Raw genomic sequence first — 17455 nt, 5'->3', positions numbered from 1 at the left:
AATGCCTGTCCTCTAACCATGAGCTGGAGCGTGCGCACGACCGAAGAGAATCGTCTGGGGTAGGAAGTGAGGAGCAGGAAGGATACGAAAGAAAGAAAGAAAGAAAGAAAGAAAGAAAGAAAGAAAGAAAGAAAGAAAGAAAGAAAGAGAGAAAGAAAGAAATACAACGTCCGTCCTTTTCCTGCGCTCGCGTGCGGCACCCACCTACTTACTGGTGCTAGACTGTCGTGCCGTGACACTCCAATAATCATGCCGAATCTTTCGAGTGCCGGCGATAATGCATGCGTGAAGTGGCACTTCAAGCACGAATCAGAGGAAATGGAACGGACCGACTATACCTAGCTCTCAACCGGGAAATGAGTTTCAGATGGAACTGACAACGGTAGTCAATGAAACGATTTTATGCACCGCTCATATATATATATATATATATATATATATATATATATATATATATATATATATATATATATATATATATATATATATATATATATATATATATATATATATATATATATATATGTATATATATATATATATATATATATATATATGTGCCTATGAGGGGCCTTTATAACGTTTTCAGTACCATATTTAACGAGTCCGGGATAGCGGGTGCAGCGGAAGGGCATGAAAAGGGATGATAGGTGGATGGCATAGCAGACTGCTACGTGGGCAATTGCTATGGTACTCGACATTACATGTACGCAGAGAGGAAAGAAACCTTGAAGCGAAAAAGTTCCGGCAAACAGAATTTAGGAGTGAGCAATTGCAGTGGCTCAGTTATGGGGAAACAAATATCTTTGCTCTGTGTTTCAACGGGCCTCGAGTGCTGCCGTGTTGTGGTTACAGAAAGAGATAAGCTGTGTATGTCTGGAGGGGGGGGGGGAGAAAGGTCGGAAGGCAGAACTGCGTGGCACAAGCTGTGAGCGCATGCCACGGAGCGGATTGCTTTCGTTACCTGATTGGATGATTTTGTAAATGCAGCTTTTTTATAAGCCTTTAAAAACAGAAACGAGCCCGACTACAGAATTCGTAACTCGTTAAAACAATACACTTTGAAGTATGAAAAAAAAAACAGCATTCGTTGAACAGAGTTACTGTTCGACCACTGTGCGGCTACTGCTTCTGCCAGACGAAGAGAGACAGAGCGAGAAGTCATAAAAGAAAGGCAGGAAGGTTAACCAGGCACAGTTCGGTAGGCTACGCTGCACTGGAGAAGTGGTAAAGTGGATTGAAAGAGGATAAAGTATAAAGTTCACAGTTTGCACTGATACAAACACAAGCATTCATCAATTCCAAGAAATGCGCCAGCGCCTTTGTGGCCCTGCACATAGCAGACACACGAGGCCGCGGGCCCAGGAGCTTCTCCTCTGTGAGAGGCCGGTTGTATGACTGCCCCAAAACTGTACTAAGAGCACTCCTCTCGTCTTCGTATGTGGGGCAGTCACACAGGAGATGTTTGGTCGTTTCTTCGACAACACATGTGCTGCAATTGAGACTGTACGCGATTCCAATTACGAATGAGTAAGCGTTTGTGAAAGAAACTCCTACTCGCATGAGGCGCAGGACGGAGATTACACTGTGCTAAAGAGAGGGTTATGAGAGCTACCATTGGTGTTAACCAAAAAATTATCCAGTTGCGTTTGGCGCTGGCTCAATATGAATAAGGAAATAGAATTATGCCGGAGGCGAGAAGAGAAGTATTGAATTAAACGCATGGGAGGAATGGAGCTGGCTCAAATGGCTGCTACCCCAGTGTAGGGTAGCCAACCGGGCTCAGTCCTGGTTAACCTCCCTACTTTTCCTTTATCATTCGCGCTCTCTCTCTCTCTCTCTCTCTCCTGAAGATGAAGTGAACAAGGCGATGATATCTAAGGACAAGTTCGTAGAGGGCAGGGTTCAAGTACATCAAAACTCCTGCTAGGAAATGAAACCTTGCCACGAGTAAGCCTCCCCCCTTCTAGCGTCTTAATGAAGAGCCTATTAGAATACAAGGCAAGGTTTCGGTGCCGGATTCTCTAATATGCTCCTCGAGATTCGCAGGCACTGAACATTCAGCGAATTAATTCTATCAGCTCCTTCTGTCATTGCTGTTTTGAGGGCCGACGTGCTTCTTGTGTACCCAAAGCTCGAGTCAATTGGTGCCGCGATGCAACATTGTTTAACGTACAACGTGCTGCTTTAGACAGTGCGATTAAGTTTCACGCATAAAGTTTCTCTAAGGATTCTCTGTGATTGCTCTTTTTTTTCTCCTCTTCTTCTTTCTCCTTTCATTCCCTTTACCCCTTTCCCCAGCACAGGGTAGCCAGGCGGTACTTACACTGGCTAACCTCCCTGTCTTTCCTCCTCTTTGTCTCTCCTCCTCCTCTGTGATTGAATAAACTCCAAAACATATTCACCCACACATTCCTTCCTCTCCGGTGAGGATTTGTGTCCACGCTTAACACGACGAAGAAACAGAACGACGACGGGATTACGGAACAAGACTGAGCTCGAACTTAGGTCCAGTCGTCGCGTTGGTTTTTCGCCATAACAACTCATCAACTGGCTCGCTTCGTTACCCTGTCTTTGACTGTCGAAGTAAACTCGTTCGCCGCACTTGCAATGTCACGCGAATTGCCCACAATGCCGACAAGCGTCACGCGCCACCACGCCGCGTCCTCGTTGATTGGGCGCGTAAATGCTGCGAGGTCGCGACACCATCTTCTCTACTCAGCGCTTTCTGCACAAAGCAATTTAGGCTGCCAAAGTACTCAGGAAACAATACGAAACAATGGTGTACCAACAGAGCGGAACACGCCCCTTACCAACGCAATTCAGCCCGCAACCCCGCAGTCTTCCTCGACCCCCCGAATGCACCCGGATCCCAGTAACTAGACTCTCGTCAATACAGTCCTACGATGTGCACGATCTCTCCATCGGTCTCAATAAGCGCACCGTCGTCACAGGGAGCTTGTCTTTCCGTGCAAGCAACTCGCCCTGATTGCCAGGAGCTCGGAGGCAAAGACGGCAGGGCGCGTACGCAAGAAGGAAGGAGGGCTCTTCGCAATGTCAACATATCGTCGCGAGAGCAGAGAAGTGGAGAGCCCTCGCGCAAATACGTAAACCATAGCGAAGGAGTCGTTGTCGTAGCGTCAGGTATTGATGTTTCCTGAGCCCCTTTTTTCTCGCCGACGTCTTCTAAGGGACGAAAACAGGGACCTGACCACGTGATCGGATTAACGCTAGCAGTGACGCAGTGAAAGCCTCAGGCTGCAGCATGCCTTCCAGCTGCAACATGGCAGAACAAGCCCAAAAACAACTTGTACGCGTGAAAAAAAAATATTCGAAAAGGTGGTGTTAGGAATCGAACAAAAGACACCGAGTATACAGTGACCAAATGTGAGATCCTAGCTGAAAAATTGCAAGTTGCTGATCATATCAGATAACAGAAGTACATTAGAAAGCACGAAGTGACGCTGTAACACCACGCGGAATATTTACCGTAGCCAGAGCGAAATCGTTGCCGCGACCAGTAGTCGAGCCCACGACCTCGTGCGCAGGAGCAGAACGCATTGACCCTGAGCCTCAGAAACGAGTTGAGACTGCTTCTGTTAATTTTAGCAGGGCTCGATATTGCGCGAGGCTCCGCACTGTACGCGGATGTCTTTATGCTGTTGTTGCAAGATCTTTATGCCATTTACACTGCCGTGTGAAACACTGTGCACGTGGGTAAGTCGTGCGAAACAATGTGTGTAGCAGTGTAAAGCCCGCGTATCTTTCAGTAATGCATTAAGTAACGTCCCTGCCTTTTCCACCTCATTCATCTCTCTATGTGCACACGATAACTGACAAACAATGCTGTGTTTTCTTTGCCTTTTGCAGCAGCATCTGCCATGCTCTACAAAAACACACGCAACACGTGCCGCCACATCCACAGTAACCCATTGCCCCTTATTCCGGCAAATAACGTGGCCATTGTTCAGAAGAAACTGTGAGGACTGTAAAAACTGCTTCATTGCTCCGGCAGCACCAGCGTTTCACGGTGCTTCGAAAAGAAAGAGAAACGGTCACTATGTCCTGGGTTCGTTCACCGCACCCTGCATTCTTCTCGTAAAACGAGCGTGATATGTGCAATTGCACAATTATACTCCACCGCACTATAGTTCCGTGCACTGTAGCTAAAGAACCAGACCAGCTTTACCCCAACCAGGACACACAGTGCCCGCAGAGTCTCACTCTCCTCAGTCCCAATACTCAGTATGATGTTATCCTAAGTAGTCAATTAAGGTTTGGCAAGGGGACAATTTGGAGAGGCTGGAAGTAAGTGCCTCTTGCTGCTGCATTTCACTTACGTATTGTGCGAAATAAATAAAAAGAAACATTAAAGGTTTACTCTTCCCGTGTGTCGGTTTGTAACTATCCGAAAAATTTGTAACTATCCGCAATATTCGATACATCTGCACATGCGACTGCGAGATTCATCGTACCAGCGGTAAGCCTTAAATACGAGCATATCAATTAGATATATGGATTCACGGAATTAGGGAGAAATCCGGGTAAGGAGGACCGCAAAATAAGATGACAACACAAGTCGTCGAACCTGTCGAGTTAAACAGTATACAGGGGTTTCGAGCACCAGTCACACTGCACAAGTGAAATTTAGGTTCAGTGAATCCTTGCGACTCCTGCGCTCCAAAAACTTGCACCTTGGTCCTGCGCCAGAATGATTGGTGCGTGACGAATCCCCTCCCCACACCCGTCTCCCTTTCATTCAAGTCAAACCGCTGGCGCTGCTGCATTGTACTGCAACTGTGCCAGCGAGGGACCATGCCGAGTACCGATAAACAGGCGGACCATGCAGGGGGCGCAAAACTAAGTCGTAACGTAAATAGGGGGCGAGCAAGGAACTGTAAAGACGACGCAATCGGACGGCGCCCGAGCTCTTTCGCAAACAGGGGTGTGGGCCCGAGTGCAAGCAAACAGTGCGGCTAGGGTGAACGGATGCCGGTAACAATGGCGCCCGAGGAAACGAAAGAGAGAGGGCAGAAAGCTGTTGCCGTATTAAGGTGCCCTAACCCTGCTTTCCTCAGGCCCTGCGAATTGAGAAGGGGAGGCGGGAGGAAAAGTACGGCCACTGGACATCCCAAAGTCGCGCATATGGAGACAGACTAACAATAGCTGACATGGAAGTTACCACGACGTCAGTTTTACAAAATTAGCGAAATACTTTTTTTTAAATACTGCATAACAGACATCTGTAACGATTGCCAACTGACGCGCAAAAAGTGCTCTCAGAAAGATAAGGAGTTTAGGAAAGAAAGCGCCTGAGGAAGGTGAAGGTTGGAACATGGATACGAAGGACCAGGAAGGACAGGAAGGTCACAGGACGACGCGATTCGTTGATGCTTTTGTTCATGCTCTATCTGAGGCGTGATCCTACATGTCTGCACCATTTTCGTCTAAACAGTGCTTTAAGAGATACTTGTATAAAATTACCCATAAAGGTGTTCTGCGTGCAATATACGAGAGGAAATATATAGGTTGTTCCAACTAACTTTTTTAAAGCTGTTGAACAAAAAAGAAATGTTTAAAAATACACGGTGCAATATACGATTCTAAGACCTATGGCCTTTCGTTGGCCGACCTCTGACGGCCGAACGCCGTAGGCTTTATAGCCGTATCTTTCACCGTGTTTTTTAAATAGGTATTTTTTTCTTCGTTGAGCAGCTTGGTTTACGTTAGCTGGGACAGACGGTTTAGCACGCTGTTACGACTTAGCACCGCTGCCACCACTATTACGACTCTGAGGTGGTCCCGTAGCGCTCGTCACCCGTTTCGTGACAGAGCGTTGGTAGCGAAGACTCCGAGTCAGGCGTCGCTGAGAATAACGAAAGGGACTTTATACATTATATACAGGTCATTATACAGGACAAGATCGGATCGGCACAGGGGCCGAGAGCTCACAGCAAACGCGACTGTTCCCGCACGGCGACGTCCGGCGAGACTGCAACGCGTGACACATCTAGCTTCACTCGAGAGCGGCACTCAGTTCCCGGTGGGTCGGCGGATCCGGTTTTCCAGGCGGCGGCGTCGGGGCTTATAATACCCCGAGAAACCATTGTCACTAAAACGGCCCAATACAAAGCCAGCACTCGACGGTCGTCCGAGAGGTCCAACCAGCGACCGCGCTGGCCCCCCCGGTTCAAAGTTGGCGGGCGCGGTGACCTCCAGGCAAAGGGAGGTACGGCGCCGGACTGTCTGGCACTTGGTTGCACGTTTGGACATGTTGTTCGCCGATGCTTCTCCGCAGGACACCGCTGCCTGACGGCTTAGCATCTTGACTTGTCAAGGGAGAATTAGGGCGCTGTGCCTTTCGGCACAGCCCCGGATTTGTCCAAAGGGCGTTCGCAGAATAAATTCTGCATCTTGTAGATTCGGGATCCGGGCTTGTGGTAATGGCACAACAACGCCTAATCTGCTACTGCAGCATTTTCACAGCTCAACCTCTCTCAAGGAGCGACACTGCGAGACAACTTCGTATTCTAGAACACACGCTGTCCTTAGCAGAGTGGAATACCGCGCATGCAAGGCGCACCAGACCGCGATGCAGAGACTAAACCCTTCGCATCAACTCAGAACTCCGGCCGGATTGCACCGACGCGAAGCGTCTCTTCTGTGTCGGTTGTGGCTGGGGCGGTTGCCTTCACGAAAGTTTATTCAGCCCTAATTGGAATGGCTCACAGGCCCTGCAATTGATGTTTGCGGATGCGAGGAGAGTTCTGACCACTTATTGTGCCACTGCCCTCAATTTGAAGCCCAAAGACAATCTATGTCCAACACGTTCAGGAAGCTAGATGATCGTTCTCTGAGTGAACAGTCTGTACAAGAACACGGTCACAACCGATCATCGGCTCAGAAGGCAGTGAAGGCACTTTTGTGCTTTCTGAGAACGTCTGGTTTGTACGAGCCGCTATAACTCTAGTACTGTCCGTGCACCTCTATATCCTCCCTTTCTCTCTCCCCTACTTCTCTTCCCCTTCTCCCTTCCCCCGAGTAAGGTAGCCAATCGGACTCTTGACTGCTTAACATCCCTGCCTTGCTTATATCCCCCCCTCTATCTCTCTTCACAGTCCAAACGACTGTTATAATGTTGGCATTGAATGTACCTTACAGATCGGGCCATCAGATACAATCCCTGCTCGTATGCATGAACTAGTGCCACCTGTGCGTCCTGAACAGCTTTCAACACCTTTGCAAGGCACTGGTCTCAACAAGATCCTTAATTATATAGATTGCGCGTTGTGTGTTTCATCTATATTAAGTGTCCTTCACGTGTTTTGTGCGCGTAATTTCACTTATCTCAATAAAAGGTACTTTCAATCACTAATTCACTTTGAGTAACACACCAGGCAAACCTATAGGCACACCGTTACGTAGCCATACGGCTACGTGCCGCCGAAATAACAAGCAACGACTCCAGATCCCATACCTAAGAGCCCTGCGCACCGTGGGACGCGACTGAATATATTTGCCATGTTGCTTTTATTTGACGAGGCCCCTGACGGAGAATGCATCCAACTCGTAAAGCGGCGCCTAGAGGGCCAGCACGCCTGGAAAAGGGAGAGAGAGAGAGAGGCGTTTCTCATAATGAACATCTTAGAGAAGAAGTACGGAATTACCTAAGGTGACGGCGGATGCAAGCGACCACTCTAACCGCAACGAAAACGGCTAGACACGTGTGCATGACGTCACAGCCGGGTAACTGACTCTTCAGTGACATTTGTCACTGAGGGCTATTTGCGCTGCCGCGTGGACCGTGGCTGCCACGTTGGATTGCCCGAGCAGTGGAACGTATAGAAGAGGAAAAAGTCGCGTCGATCGCGCTGCGTACGCGATTCTCTTGAGACTCACCAGCGCGACAGGAGCGAGAAAATCGATGGTGAGCCGATAATGGGCGGCGCCTGTAGTCTGCAGCTATAACCGCGGCGACGGTTATCTGAGTTGAATGCAGCGCCATCACAAACTCTCGCAATAAAGAAAAGGATGAAAGGAGCGCGAATTGCCTCGACATCATCACTAAAGGAGGAATGTACGCGGCAAATGGAGTTGAACGGTGGGGATCACACAGCGGGCTCAATAGGAATTCTGCCAAAAAGCGGCGCTTACGGCCTCACGAGGAGGAATAGGTAAGTGACGGTTGTTTCAACGAAGTATAAAGAAGAAGTGGCGAATAAAGAAAGAAACCGAAGAAGAAGCTCATTCTACCAAGCAAGAAGTACTCACAACCGTGAATCGTCTTTTCGATGCGTTTACACTTCGGGAATTCAAGAAAGAAATGTCCTCGCTTTCATAAATACATCCGCCCTTAGTAGCACTAACTAATGGAACCAAGCGAAATGAAGACATGCGCGATCTTATTATGGACCGAAGAAAGCAAGGAAAAAAGAAAAGAAAGAAAGAAAGGAAGGAAGAAAGAGAAAGTAAAAGCATGTACCTGGTTAACACCCTCGGCTTCTGAGCGTGGGGTCGTACGTTCGAAACTCGCTAGCGCCTACGTTTTGCCTTTCGAATTTATCCTTTTTTATTATGCATCACATTTGTTGTAGCAATCACCGAGGAGAAGTTAGAACGGAGGAGATAGTTCGCACGGTAAAGGAACGCGCAGATAATACAGACTGCCGAGAACGAAGGTGACGTGGCGTCGCGGCGACACCCTCACGCAACACCCGGCGCTCCAGCGCGACAGCGGGCTGTTCCTTTCACCCGTTCTGCTCCCGCGAGGCGCGCGCCTGACGCGGCGTCTCAGCCAATGGTAATTTAGGCGCCGTTTCGCTCCTACAGACGCCGGCTTTCTCTCTGAATGGGCCGTTTGATGCTTTCGCATCGGTAACGACAAGTAACCTCGGGAACGATTCCTTGTCGTTCTTCGACTCTGCCAACGCTAGTAACGTGAGCGGTGACACACCAATTAAATAGCCCACGTAGAAAAAAAAATGACGCAGGAAGCGCCACGTTGTCCCGCAGCAAACTGCACAGAAATCTAATAAAATTACTCGGTCTTACGAAACCAGTGTGCACAAATATCGCGCCATTGCGCAAGCCAGCATAAGACACGATCGCGACCATGATATGAAAGAATCGCTGCGTCAGTACTGTCTCGGATAGCGAAGTCGTAAATTATACAAGGATAACGGAGAGCTTCGAGAAAGCAAGACGTCGCTAATGCTTACGCGTCTTTTTCCTAACGCTTACGTTCTCGCAGCATCGTTACACAGGGAACATAGGAAAAGTGTGAAAGTGCTTAAGAGTTGAATGAGTACTCATACAAACCCCTACATAATTATTAAAGGAAACAAGAAAAAGCTTTCTACAAATGCAATACACAAGAAAGGATGGATGCGATGCCGAGGCCTTTCGGTAAACCTTCTAGGACAGCTGCAAATTCTGATAGTTGTTCGAGTTATTACCATTGGGTAATTTCTACTATTGAGGGCAAGAAATATTCCACGAGCACCAGGTGCACACATAATATCTAAACTAGAAAGCAAGGGTGCTATAACGTAAAGGTATTTCCAACTTTTCCTGTCCCAATTCTGCAATAAAGCCCTCCACGATTGCTGAAAAAAACTTTCTGGCAACGCCCACTTCGCCTGTCTGTCGTGCGACGTCACGAAATCGCGAGAACTCACGCGTCAAAGTGAGGTGTACGTTAATATTAATATACATTAATGCACCGAACAAAACTGAATTTTGTTTTGGATATCCAGAGACTGCCCCGTTCTGAAAGGACTAGAAGATTGCTGCTCACCGATAGCTCAGGCGCTGGCTACTCAAAGCTGCCGGAGAGCATAGATTTATTTGCCTATAACAAAAATATTTGCATGGCAGCTAGTGTTACGTTATGGAGCCCTGTCGGCACGTATACGACATCGCTCAGCCAACTCTTCTTTGCTGGTGATCCATTTTAGCGGCATTTTACACCCTTCGTTGCACGCCGCCCGAATTTCTACCAGCCACCGCAAGCTAAGTAAGAGGAAGCGGACCAGTTGCAGACGGCGTCACTGCCCTACTCGTTGGGTTATCTATTTTCACTGGGCTGGCTCAGCCTCATCGAAACCCTTTCTACTTGAGCCTGCTTCTCGCGTTTTGTCAGCCAATTATATAAGAAAAGCTGCTAAATTTAGGCAGTGTTATTCGCTATGAAAGCAAGCGTGAATGACCTCCTATAAACTAGGAGAGCGTTTGATTGAAGGGAGAGAGAGAGATAAGTCATCAGGGAGAGGCAGGGAGGCTAACCAGGCTGAGTCCGGTTAGCACTCCCTGAGGACAAAGGAATTCCCTGAAGAACTCTGAGGACAAACCTCAGAGTGCTTAAGAGAATGCAAGCTCAAGCGCATAGAACCTGTCTTGAACTACCGCGGTGTACTTCAACAGCCGCTACAATTGTCATTGCCAGGGAACATCCAGTCAGTACGCACGTCGCCACAGACACCCTTAGAAATCATCTTCGACATCTTTCCCGACAGTCTCATTGCCTAGCTTCTCTCTCGGAAAAAAGACCAGATGCAACTTTTTTGGGCACTGTAGCCTCCTACCGACCCTTTCTCTCATCAGACTTCATGCCTGCAGCAAGATCACCTTGTCTTTGAGGTGTATCCGGCGTTTGATTGGGATTTTCAAACAACGCTGCGGGTTACCGCCCGATGCTTGAGTTGGTCGTTAGATAAATTTGGCATGAGGAGATTGTAATAAAACAGATTGGAATAGTCTTAGGTTCTATGGCCTCAGTACTGTAAGTACTACTCAACCTGAAAACCGGCAAGGACATGACTAGTATAGACGTACGCACTAGGTGAACGAAGGAGCGGAAGACGTTAGGCTCGATGACAGGATAGCGTTGGCCGAGCGCGCAAGCTTCGATATTACGAGAAAGCACACGACGCCGTCTAATGGGCGCACGGAGTCGTCATTAGGTGCGAGCTGCGATGTTCGCCAGAAACAAACGTAGAAATTACTCGTGAAAACGCAGTGATGCCTTCCGCGTGGGTGAGAAGAGAAAAAAAATTTTGCATCGGTGAGACATCGCGCGGGAGAAGAGTCTCGCAATGTCGGGACCTTCCGAAGAGCAAGCCCTCGATCGGCACGATCCGGCTGGGTGCAGTAATGTCCTTCCGAATTCGGAGGGCATGCATCGCAGTGCAGCCAACGCGCGCCGTTGCTCCGTTTAACGACGCAACGACAACGATGGACATCACGACCGCTGTCAGGATTGGGGGCTCAATCCCTTCGTCCGTGGTCCTTTGCCAAGATTGGAGTACGGCATGAATTCGAAGGTAGCTGGCCCATGCCGTCGTCCAACTTATTTGCGCTGAGATCGTTGAAGAAGTGAAGAACTGCTTCTCATCGAGAACGAGGAAAAAGGGGTTTATTTACAGAAACTAAATCAGTCTAACATGACTGCTTGAGAAAAAGAGTAACAGTCCAACATGACTGTATGAGAGAAGTGACTCAGTCTAACATGACTGCTCAAGAGAAGTGTGTCCTCAGCATTCGCACAACCACAGTTTTTATACACTCGATCCGCCGGTCCTACGACGCGGCGACTGTTCGTTTACACATCACCAACTCGCAGCTGCTCTGAAGATCAGTTTACGTACACAAAGGCAACCGCGCTCTGTTCACAGAGGCAACCGCGCGGGGTGCCGTTCCGGGAAACTATCGGCGCTGATCGAGGGTCGCTCGTTGTTCCGTGCTAGGCCGAAGCGTGAGACGCTCAAAATACGTCGTCCCCACGGCAGCTTGTCCAGCGTTTCAAATCAGCTCCGCGTTGGGGAACTCCGGAATCATTGTTCACGCACCGAACTAGTCCCGTCACAATGTCGAAGGGGCTGGAGGAAGGCGGCGGATTCCAACGCAAAGGCCGCTTCTTTGAACGCCTCCCAGCTGCAGCGGCGGAGAGGGAGAGGTGCGCGTCTTGCACCCCTTGTCGTAATCGGGTGGCAAGGTGGCAATCTTGTTGCGCAACTCGCCATTCTTGACACCGCGCACTACAACTCTTTCACCAGCAACTGACGTCTTGCGCCGGTTGAAGACCAGGCGAAAGTCAGCAGGCTGTCCGGTCTTGTACGAGAAGCCGTTTAAGGATTAAGCATCTTGCCTGAAACTCCATTTCTCACGGTACTATGGAGTTTAGCCACCGGAATGTTTATTCTACGCTTCTGGCCTTCAGTGATTGTCTGGCACGTAGCCGTTGTCGGTGAGATTGGTCATTGCGCTCGACGGTGGATAAAAAGTAGGCAGGAGCAATTATTAAAAAAAGAAGGTATCAGTATCTCAAGTGTTGAGGGTGCAACCGGTATGTGTTACGCGACCATGTTGACTTCACAAAAGTTGGACGAAAATGCAGAATGATGGCAAGGCCTCCATTACCAAAACAATAACAAACGACGGTACATCTAACGCAGGTGACACATGAATAAAATCGCTGAAACAAAAGCGCCACGTGCATACTCAGTGAAGCACTGCACTTCACCAACTGTGGGATAGCGAGTGTTTTCTCGGGCACACTCTACAGCTATTTCGCTGGGCGAACCTCCTCCGACACCTATAGTCAACGGCACAGTGGTGGCGTCTTTTGCGTATTTTTTTCCTTTATTACTCTTCTTGATTTCTCTGCCACCGGCATCCGATAGCAGATCTGGTGTTCCTGGGCCAAAGCTTCCCTCTTTTCTTGTTTTGGCTTCCTTTCTCCTAGACTGCGTGCAAAAGGGATGCGCTGTCGGCAAAAAAGGACGATGGAGAGTAATTGACCGGCCGCGCTTTCAATATCTCCCGCTCAAACCGAACCACGCGGCGTGGAAGTGTAGTGCGTATAAGATCGAACGAAGCCACGGATATTCCGGGATATTGTAGGGAAGCAGAGATCGATCACCGCACTCCGATTCCGCGCCCTGATATCTATCCTCGTGCATTCAATTTTGCGGTTTTTGTTTGCACTGCCGACAAAAGGGCTCCTCCTACAAAAGTTCAGCAAAATACAGGAATCGGAAATAAGGGATGGTGATGATGGGAAGACGGAAGCCTGTTTCGCGCAAGAGCGCGCATGTGTACAGTTCTCCCCTTCGCCTTCTTTTTTTTTATGTGTGTCCTTTAATTGCAAGTGCGAAAAGTGATCGAAAAAGACACTTTCGTCCACTTCTCTCTTTTACGCCGTGCTATAGAAACGACGGCCATTACTCTCGTGAGGACAGGGAGTTCGTGACGTCACCTCAGGACATACGGCAAAGGAAGGTCACGCCCTTATAACAGATTACGTTTTATTACGCTTTTCGGCGGCGATATAAGTGACAGCAACGCCATTGGAGCGAGTGCAGGGTTCATCAGGAAGGTATGAAAGTGGACATCTTTCTTTTCTTTTTCTTTCGATAACTGCTTTGCGAACACAGTGTGCAAGTCGCAAGCGGTGCGACGAAGTAGCAGGTGCTGCACGCGCAGTCGGATAAGAAAGCAACGCAATAAAGGTTGGAGCTCACCAGCCCGAATTCCGTCTTCGTGATTTCCAGACGGTCGAGCAGGTGAATGACGCGGTTTAAGCTGCATTGCAGATTGCTACAGCAATAGCGTGCGGCTGTAATTTAAGGTGCGATTGTGGAACGTCACAGAAGTCTGGGGTTTTACTCCTTTTAAAGAAAAGTTTTCTTTGCCAATACACGTCGCGCTTCTCTGTTCGCATGCAGCTCTTACCCCGTTCTTCCTTCTATACGAGCATCATCCCCGGTCCTCGCAACACAAGCAGCTAACAAATACAGGTGACGAGGCTGTAAGCGTGTCATCCACTCCTGCTGCTAAACCGTCAAGTCGAAGCGTCTACGCGTCATTTAAATTCCATCATTGCATCAGATATGCGCGACTTTTATCATTATTTTCTTTTGTTCAAAAAGAATGACACAGCCATACGGATATCGTCATAGATAGGTAATTGTGGTCGTTATTGGAAAATGACACCTGCTAAACCGGGGTGCAGTTCTGCGGTGACAAAAAAAAATCACAGAAATACGCCAGAAACGAGAAATGAGGCATAGAGGCGTGTGAAGTAATATTGCCAGCTCATTTACATACATTAGTTCCTCTCACAGACACGCGAATTATTTTACTTTTACAGTAAAAACGGCGTGGCTTGTCATAGGGGCCGAAAAAACAAACATGGCTGAAAATGCAAGAGTATGGAAAAGGACGTAGTTCTCAGGGGCGCACTTTGTTTATTAATTTATTTCTAGCTCCGATTTTTGAATTGCGATCCAGAATATCGGAACTATACGCTCTCGCGTTACATCCAATTACGAAAAGCACATGGCTACCGTCTGTTCTCTCCCCCTATCATTTGCATCCGCGTTCGTCATTACCGAATATTTTCATTCTAAATCCCGGAAGCGCCGACCTTATTTCTTTGCTCTCGGCGACCGCGCATCGTTTAATTTAATGAGACTCGTGGCATTTGAATGCCATCGCAAATCTGTAATAAGGGCTGCAATCAGAACCTAATGACCGCATTCAACTAAGCCAGCAGCAATATGAGCGCTCTCTTATTAATTCGCTGTCGGGCCCGGACTGTGACGTCACATTATTTGCGTTTCACTCGGAACCAGATAATAGTGGGCGCCGCATATACGATCGGGATTACAGGTTCTCTTTTAGCGTAGGTGTGATATGGAGGTCTGCAAACAGTAATAGTCGGTGTGTTAGTAAATGTAGCCATACGCAGTTTCTTAACTAAGTCAGAACATTATGCAAATGTCATTGCCCCTGTGCTTTCATCAGGTGACTAATCCGCCTGCCAATATTAAGATTCGGTGTCTGAAAGCGGGGCGGAAAAGATGAGATACAGTCAACCACAAAATTTGACGGAACACGAGATCGGGGAGAAAGGTGAATATCTGCGCATCCTCACTACGCAACTTAGCATTCGCATTTACATCATCTACCAGAATATGTGAGCAACATTGTGATGTTCGGTTTTACTGAATACTCTTATACAGGCTGCTCGGAAATTGAACATTTTCTGTGGTCCGTAAACTTTTGTGGCTGACTGTACGCGCAGTTCAGGACCGGCGTTCCTGCTACGGCGGTCACATGCGTCATCCTCAGACGGCTCAGAGGCTTGACCAAAACAAAAGTTTTTGTTGTTCGGCTGCGTAACACTATGAAGTGGTCGCGAAAAGTCGAGGTAGAAATCACCTGCCAAGGACATCATCCCTATCTGGCTCGAGATTAGTCCTACTCATCGACGTTATTCGAACCAAACTCACCTTTATCTCATCAACTAACCGAACTCATGCTGCTAAGGTTCGTTGGTCTCAACAGAATTGCAACGTAAATATTAACTAATTGTGGGATTTACCATAGACAAAATGCACAGTGGGTTACGACTCCCGTACTACGTTATGCTGAAAAAGAGATGCAGCGCAACACAGACAAAGATGACCAAATGAACAAGCACGAACTGGCGCAAAGATTAAACTGCTTTGTTTATGCCAAAGGTATCATTGGGTACGTTTCAAAATATGCCAAAACTGACAGCCTGGGACCGACATAGAAGAGCTGAAAGTTGGTGCTGAATCCGTCTCTCCCTTCGGTCGTCTAGGCCAATGTAGTGTTGCATCTTTTCTACATATCAACATAATGAATTAACATTATTTTTATTCTCCAATCTGCTTCTTCCTTTACAATCCCTATTTCACCCACCGCACTGCAACGTAGGAAATCGGAAACTCGGGTCGGCTTAACCTACCAGCCTTTCCTCTCTCCCTCAGTCTCTGGCCAAGCAACAAGTGTTATTAAAATGCTGGCGTTATCAGGAGAATTTAGAGCGTTAATTTAGTAGTACTGCAGAAGACCGATTGTTGTTAATCTCAAGCTGACACAGTTTTCACCAATGATCGGCGATAAACGGGTCTCCTCGTTCTCTATTCGGATAGCCCTGAATTGAGATGGCAATTTTTGTTATAAAGAGTGGATGATGGGCGATAAAATGTAAAAATCGCCGAGGAAAAAACTAAGAAAGGAGGCTTTTTTTAACTGGAAAGTGATTGAATAGCACTGTCAGCTGGGAGGAACAGAGAAAAATCACGTTTTCGCTTAGAATTCGTGATCGAGTGCAGCCCTTCTTTGCCGAGATCGACTGTGAAATCGTAAACTGAATAACGAATATAAAAGCAGCAGCGAGAATAAGGGTCACGAAAGAAGAAGAGCACTTCAGAGTACGCAACGCGAACAGGATCATCCGGTGTTCCTGAAGTTCTGAGGCAATGTGAGGACAAATATGAAAGCACAGAAATGGTGCCCGCTGGAGATCATATTAGGCGACGGAGAACTGCGGTGCAGCAGGAATAAACAGGATGTACAAAAAAAGAAGACGAAAATAAATTGTGCAAGAGCCGTCAATCTTGCCTTCGGCTAAAGCAGCCATCCCTAGCATCGTGTCAGAATGTCTGTCAGCTGTTTTTGATAGCACACAAACGCGGTAATTGGCCCGAGGAAACAACGGACGGAAAAAAGAACTCTACTCAACGACATTGCGGAGTTCATGCCAGTAGCGGCGAAAGGAAGTGTGCCCCATTGTATTTTATGCATGGGGCAGCGAGGAAGCGCGTGCAGCGAGAAATACGTGAGCTCGGGCGCCATCACACTCTGCTAAGCAGGAAAGATAACGACTTGGTATTTGAACGTTTTGGAAGGCCCAAGAGTTGCCTTCAACACTTTGGTTCCCTGTTCGTCGCTGAAAGAAGCGGTTACTATGATAGGCTTAGAGAGGAGGCAAGAGCGAGGTACAAGATTAGGTCGCTGAGAGATTGACGAAAACCGACCGCTAGTGCTCCTACTTCCCGCTTTATTTTTGCATTAAAACCCATATTTTGATGGGTGATTAACTCAGTGTAATCAAGAAAAGCCGAAGATAATTCAATGTTGCCCGACGTATCAAGTCCTTAATAAGGTGGTGCGCCACATTATGGTGTGCCGCGACACAAAATATGCGAAAAAGCATTTGGGCGATTTCAATAATAACCGAAATAACTTAATGTTAAAGCTGAATAAAAAATAGATTAAAGAAGATGCTGGCGTCCTTAGCTGGTACCTACCACAACACATCGCCAGGCTGAGCAATATTAAAGGCCCGCGAAAGACTGCCACCATAGATACAGGAATGTTGGAGCACCTATATTAAGTTTGTTTATTATTTTGTTTTCATTTAAATGTACTCTAATTTGTCATATTTCTACTGTCCGGTTCTTGGCCGTGGAGTCACTATTTGCCACAGCCATATAAGAATCTGCTGTACTGCGTAACACACGTGCTCTAGCAATTTCACCCTTAAGTAGGTCAGTCTTGGATTAAAAAAAGAGAAGTGCTGGCAATAGACAGTATTCAAAACATGGCACCATGACGTGTTTCCGGCTCCTGCTTGCGTTGC

The 17455-nt window shown here is 47.6% G+C and overlaps 1 protein-coding gene and 1 long non-coding RNA gene across 4 annotated transcripts in view; one reads left to right on the top strand and one right to left on the bottom strand.

The window, feature by feature from the left end:
* The window catches only part of LOC135921952 (uncharacterized), a 61985-nt gene extending 57628 nt beyond the window's left edge, over positions 1–4357 (top strand). For both annotated transcript variants that reach the window (XR_010570684.1, XR_011507968.1), the window contains exon 4: positions 3871–4357. This is a non-coding gene — a long non-coding RNA (uncharacterized lncRNA). The remainder of the gene's footprint in view (positions 1–3870) is intronic.
* The window catches only part of wake (wide awake), a 505847-nt gene that overhangs the window by 250384 nt on the left and 238008 nt on the right, over positions 1–17455 (bottom strand). The gene's annotated exons all lie outside the window — the stretch shown is intronic.

The sequence above is a fragment of the Dermacentor albipictus genome, chromosome 8 (genome assembly GCF_038994185.2).
Source record: "Dermacentor albipictus isolate Rhodes 1998 colony chromosome 8, USDA_Dalb.pri_finalv2, whole genome shotgun sequence".
In the NCBI taxonomy this organism is placed as follows: Eukaryota; Metazoa; Arthropoda; class Arachnida; order Ixodida; family Ixodidae; genus Dermacentor; species Dermacentor albipictus.
The sequence above is the reverse complement of the archived record's forward strand: the minus strand, read 5'-3'. Positions and strand labels throughout refer to the sequence as shown.